The sequence below is a fragment of the Gastrolobium bilobum genome, unplaced genomic scaffold, assembly GCF_033153095.1.
Source record: "Gastrolobium bilobum isolate Gb01-03AN ecotype WA unplaced genomic scaffold, APGP_CSIRO_Gbil_v1 utg20837, whole genome shotgun sequence".
Lineage (NCBI taxonomy): Eukaryota > Viridiplantae > Streptophyta > Magnoliopsida > Fabales > Fabaceae > Gastrolobium > Gastrolobium bilobum.
In genome coordinates this window covers 105,905-112,487 of record NW_026895099.1, presented here as the reverse complement: position 1 = coordinate 112,487, position 6,583 = coordinate 105,905, and the positions used below count along the sequence as shown (strand labels likewise).

At 30.4% G+C, this 6,583-nt stretch overlaps 1 long non-coding RNA gene across 1 annotated transcript; it reads right to left on the bottom strand.

The window, feature by feature from the left end:
* Window positions 1-1,995: 1,995 nt before the first annotated feature.
* Window positions 1,996-5,095, bottom strand: LOC133301882 (uncharacterized). The gene is made up of 3 exons (XR_009750262.1): window positions 5,076-5,095; window positions 4,258-4,451; window positions 1,996-2,366 (listed from the first exon to the last, which is right to left on the bottom strand). It is a non-coding gene; the product is annotated as an uncharacterized LOC133301882 (long non-coding RNA).
* Between the last annotated feature and the right edge of the window lie 1,488 nt (window positions 5,096-6,583).

Below are 6,583 nucleotides of genomic sequence, written 5' to 3'. Positions count from 1 at the left end.
TTAACTTATTATAGAGAGAAAGAAGAAAACAGAGAGAGGTGGAAGATGTCACCGTAAAATCTACTATCAATTTGAAAAAAAAACTATACCTTTTCAACCCCTAAAATGAACATTATTTATGCAAAGAAAACAAAAAAAGAGAGAAGAGAACAAATGTTTAGATTTCACAAAAAATATGTACTAATTACTATAATCTAAATAGCTAATTCAAAGCAGACCCCTCTCATTTTTATTTTTTTTTTGGAGGTAGACCCCTCTCATTTCTTAACCTCTTTTTCTATTCACTCACTGTTAGCCCAACAAGAAAAAAAAGCCAAAGATAAATTAGAAGAGACAGATTGCCAAGAAGCACAATCACCAAAACCCTTCTGCCCCTCACTTCCCTCTCTGTCACGAATCATCAGAAAAGGAGAGGGATCGAAAGAATAAGGTTCATTCTTTCATAAGACTCTCGGACTTCTTATTTTTATTTATGGATGAGAAGGTTTGTGCTAACATCTAAGCATAATACAACTTGAAACTGTAAGTTTCAAGTAGAAACTGCAATCAGAGTTAGAGGGATTTCAATATATATAGGACTTGAGAATATAAAGAAGTTCTATAAACTCTTTGCGGTGGGAGAACACAACTTCACATTAATGGAGAGAGAAAATGGAGATTTCTTGTATTATACTTATGTTAAAAAATTTCTTCAAATTTTGAGGGGGGCGACCGCCTACCCTAACGCCCCCTGGGTCCACCCCTGTTCATCACTACCAAAGATTTGTTGGATTTTGGTTGAGTTTCAGAATTGATTGATAGATACAAAATTTAGTGTGCAAGTGCAAAGTAAACTTAAATGTTTGATTTCAGTGTTGTCAGTAAATGATGACCAAAAGATGGTGATGAAGGGAATTACTCATGGGGCCTGTGATTATCTGTTGAAACCCATTAGAATTGAGGAGCTACAAAACATTTGGCAACATGTAATCAGGAGGAAGAAGATGGATTCAAAGGGGCGGGGCAAAAGAATCAACCAATACAAACTTAACTCTAACAGTTGCAATGGACTAGGATCAGTAGTTCAGTAAAAGATAAAATCTTGTAAGGATGATAACGGGATAAAAAATCCCTTTTAACACAACTTTTGCGGGGGTTTTCAAACTTTTTCAAATCAGAAAAAAAGTTTTGGTTTTGGCTAATAGGATATAAAATTAGGGTAAAAGATTTCTCAAGTCAACGGAGATAAGTTATCTACGGTGAGCTTAAAATGACGTCGTTTTAGAGCGAAAATCAATGTATTTTTGTAATTCTAATATATTGCAGGATTATATTAGTCTTTATCATTATAATTTTTTAATCTTATAATCCAAAACAATGTCATTTTAAGCTTACCGAAAACAGAAATACTTTTCCATAAAATTAAGTTCCAAACATGTTCGGTATTATGATATTGAATTAAAAATTCATATGGTAATATATTGGAAAATTTTACATTTTAAATTATCAAGACATTTCATACTAAAGCTAGCTTTAATTACTACTTTTATGTATTATATTAAACTTTCATTCATGATAAACGTCTTTCGAATCTTAAACAGAATATACGTACGTCATTAAATCGAAGCTAAAAATAATATTTCTTTCACAATATATCTATTGTTTGAATGCTGTTAAAATGGAATAATGTTGGTCACATTAAAAATAAAACTGTCAATGAAAAGCTCTCTTTCACTCATACTTAATCTCCTCTCATTAAGGACATTCACCGTCAAATATTAGATACCAAAATCCTTTTTAAAAACTTCGTTTCTCTCTTTTTCAATAAAATTCACTTGAATGGGCTTGAGCTTGACGTGTAAATTGTAAGCAAGTAATTTTCATTGGCTTATAGTTGTCACCTTGGTCCCTTCACCGAGCAAATCTTCAATATCCTCCTACTATTTATTTTTTCATTAAATAAAACTCATAAAACATTAAGCAAAAAAAAGTTGTAAGAATAAATATAGTTACGTAAATCACTCTTTTCTAACTTCTTTGAACAAAATTGAAATATCAACAGACTTCTTTGCTCTTTGCCTTACCGAGTTTGGCTCAACATTCAAGGCTAATGATAAATGTAATACACACAAAACTTACTAAGGATTTGAATATGTACAAATACACATAATGCATGTATAGGAACTTAGTAGATATTGTGTGAGAGTTTGATCGGAGAGCACTGCACTACGATAATGGGAACTTAGTAATTGTGGTAATTATTGTAAAACAATTCCATAACGGTGCACGCTCAAATACCGGTACTACGAGAACTTAGTAAGGCCCCCGGACCCACCACTTGGAACCGTATCTCTTAGGTTGTCTCAATGAATACCGATATATAATTCCTGCTTATACAGATAAATTAAAGGAATTAAAACACACAAAAATAATAATATAAAATGAACAAATTTCTAATTAGCGACAGAATTTGGTCATTTGCAACGGAAATTGATAATTTATAACGAAATTGCGACGGATAAATTCCATCGCAGATCATCTTTTCTTTAGTAATAATTCAGCAAACCAGAGGATAGTTAAAGTTATGGCTAATTGGGATTATCGATCTCCAAATGAGAGAGTCACTGGAATTGGAGGTACAATTGCCAAGATATACATATATATATATATATATATATATATATAGATTTATATTTCTGCAACTGTTGTATCCAGCAATCAAATACTTGTCATATATATACTTGAAAGCATTAAATGCGGGTAAGAATAACCATATAAAGGATGAAAGCATTAAATGTGAGAAATCATCATCATACACCTGTCATTGTTGTACGTAAAACGACTATAGAAATGATTTTACCACACACACACACACACATATATATATATATATAGATTTTATATTTCTACTGTTATTGGAAAAATAATGTTCTTCTGCGACAAATAACGACGTCGTTTAATATGAGCCTCACGTTCATTTTCTGTCTTTTTCCTAAGCGAAGACCATATTCAGTACCATTTCGCTCCACCGTCATTCTTCATCTCCAACCAGCAAAATCCTATTAGCTTGCAAAACCCCAATGTAAGAAGAGGAAGAAGGCTGACAACAAGGATGGCCAAGATGCTACCAAAACCCCATTGCACTCCCAACTCCAGCAACCCTTCGATTGGTGGTATCACTTCTCCCAAAGAATTTCAGGTACAACGTAATATCCTCTCTGGTTCTTCTTGCGCGGTTCATCCTTTTTCTTTCACCTTGCTTGATGAATGTTCTCTTGTGGATTGTGCATATGGATCTTACATTGGGATTTTGCAAGCAAATAGGATCTGCTAGTTGTGGAGATGAAGAATGACGGTGGAGCGAAATGGTACTAAATGTGGGCTTTGCTTAGGAAAAAGAAAGAAAATGACGGTGGAGCGAAATGACTCATATTAAACGACGTCGTTATTTGTCGCAGAAGAAAATTATTTTTCCAGTAACAGTAGAAATATAAAATCCATATATATATATATATATATATATATATATATATATATATATATATATATATATATATATATATATATATATATATATATAGAAGCAGGATCCTTTGACACCGGTGTCAAATTTGAAGCTTGACACCTCATCTGAGAGCCGTTAGATCAAAAAAGATCAACGACTCTGATTTATAAGAGTGTGATACCATTGATCTTTTTTTATCTAACGGCTCTCAGATGAGGTGTCAAACTTCAAATTTGACGCCGGTGTCAAAAGATCCTACCTCATATATATATATATATATATATATATATATATATATATATATATATATATATATATATATAGGGCAGGATATTCTTACACCGGTGTAAGAGTTAGAAGTCTTACACTCAATCTTGACCATTGATCCACTTGTATCTAATGGCTCACATTTCTAAAAAAATCTAGCCGTTAGATATAAATGGAATCAACGGATAAGATTGAGAGTGTAACTTACACTGGTGTAAAATGATCCTGACCCATATATATATAGTTCAACTAAAATTATTCTAGTAAAGCCTCAATTTATTTAAACTTACCACCACAATTATTGTCTCGTAATTCTCATAAGAGACATTTTTTTCTTGTGAGTTGCAATATATAATTCACTTTGATCCACATCATGTCCCGCCTCTAATTCCTATATTATATATGACTCATATAAGTTCAAAACAAAACCTATTAACAAAAAAATGTCAGCTTTCAAAATTAAAATATAAAAAATTTATAAGTAAACAATATTATTATGCAATTACCTGATAATTTGACCTCAAATGATAGTCAAAAAATGACAACCATTGATTTTGGGGCACACTATCGGGAACATTATCAATAAGTAGGTTTCCAGAAAATGAAGGGTAAAAATTTGAATCCCATAAGTTTATTTCGTTATTCCTGAACTTTCTCCGCATGGAAAATATATAATAAAGCTCAACAATTGACTTGGGCCCTTCACAAAAAAAATATTAATGTTAGTACAATAAGCTAAAGACTCTTCATTCTCCAAAAATAATTGGCATAAAAATGCCTAAGAGGAAATACTATGGCGATTGCAGCAAATGCAAACACAAATCAACCATAAAGAAGATGAAGATATATAATATGTAAATGCACAATTAGATACGCATACTTTTTACAAATGTAGATAATGAGACATAATTAAAATTTAATTTCTTCATCTTGATTTGAAACAAACCCTAGCAACAAATCTTTGATAAAAAAAAAAAAGCTTGTGCGAGTAATACAAACCATATACATTTACACCATTACAGAACAACAAAGCAACAACGACAAATTACATAATTCTATAAAGAAACCACCCCACACTGAATTGACGAAAGGAATGTCACTGACTCAGGAATCATTGTGAGCAAACATGGTATATGTGGTGAACACTTCCTAGTTCATATTTCCCAAAATCAAATGAAAAATAAACCCTAGACTAAAATTAAAACTCATTTTGCACAATAATTTTTAAGAAGAAGAACAGTTTTTAAGCCAATAACAGCACACAGTCATAGAGTTATCAAGAAGAACACGAAAAGAAATTAGAGCGAGACGTAAAGTAACATACCATAGAGTGCTTTAGCATTGCAGGGGAAGAAAAGATGGTATTGAGAAAGTAAGAAAATTGAATTTATAAGCAATGAAAAAGGTAGTACAACAATGCAATACAATACTGTAGTGTAGTACAGCCAGAAAAAAAAAAAAAAAAACAACCACCGCCCAAACCACACGTGTTAGTTTACATATAAAAGGGAAACATAAAAACACTCATTTTTTCCTTTTTTTTTTTTTTTTTTATAGGAAAAGTGTGTGTTATTTTAAAGGATGTAAAATTATGTCATGTTAAGATAGAGAAAGAGATAGATAGAGGAGGAGAGAGAGTTGAAAAAAAAATAAAGGTGTGGGCCCCACTCTTTGTGAGAGTGAAAGGATATAAGTTGTGTCATTTAAAAGGATAAATATTTTCCCCCTTTTTTTATAAGGGAAAAGTTTACCAATGCCCATGTGATTTATTTCAGAATCACATATGTCCCTGTGTTTTTTTATTACATATGTCCTTGTGATTTGTAAAAGGATATGTTTTTTTATCACATATGTCCCTGTGGTTTTTTACTTTTTACAAATCACATAGGCATATGTGATAAAAAAAATCACAGGAATATAGGTGATTCTAAGGCAAATCACAAGGATAACGGTGAACTTTTTCTTTTTTATATTATAAATTGAATGAGTTTTTCCTATCTTTAGATAGTTACCATAAACTTTTGAATTTAAAATAAAAATTTATTAGCATTAAATGGTTACCATAAATTTTTGAATTTGAAATAAAAATTTAATAGCATTAAATGGTTGCCATAAAATTTTCATGTGAGTTGCACATGTCTATTATATATACAAATTATTAAAATATTTTCAAAAAAATTGTATATACAAATAAAAGTTTATGATTCGTCCACATGACTTATGGAAAGATTTTTGAAAATTTCATTTTGATGTAAACCCTTTTTTATGTAGTTCATACTTATTGTTAAATAAAATTAATTTCTTAAAATTACCAACAGCAAAAAAATTTAATTTCTTAAAAAAGAAAAATTTTAAAATTATGTTGGTAAGAAAAAAATCTATCACATGTCATAAAAAAAACAAGTGAAGGTGACATGATTATTTTTTTCACCTTAAGTAAATGAATTGGGGAAAAAAATAGTTGTTGGTTCAGTAAAACATTAGAAAATAGACGATAATATATAGTTAGAAAACAAGAATAAAAATTCCATTATTTACATTAAGATTTGTTGAGCTTATTAAGATTTAATTACTTAAACCATTTCTTTTAAAAAAAGAAAGATAAAACTTTGATTTTAGCTAATAGAATATCAAAATTATGTTTCAAACATGATTGGTACCGTGCATATAAATGAATTACAACTTCATTAGATATCATTTTCTTACTTACTAATTATTTAGTGGACAATTTTTATGGCTAGTACTAGATATTATATTATAATTTGTTTATGGGGTTTACATTTCTGCAGCTGCTGTACGTGCAATAATCAAATACTTGACATATATACTTGA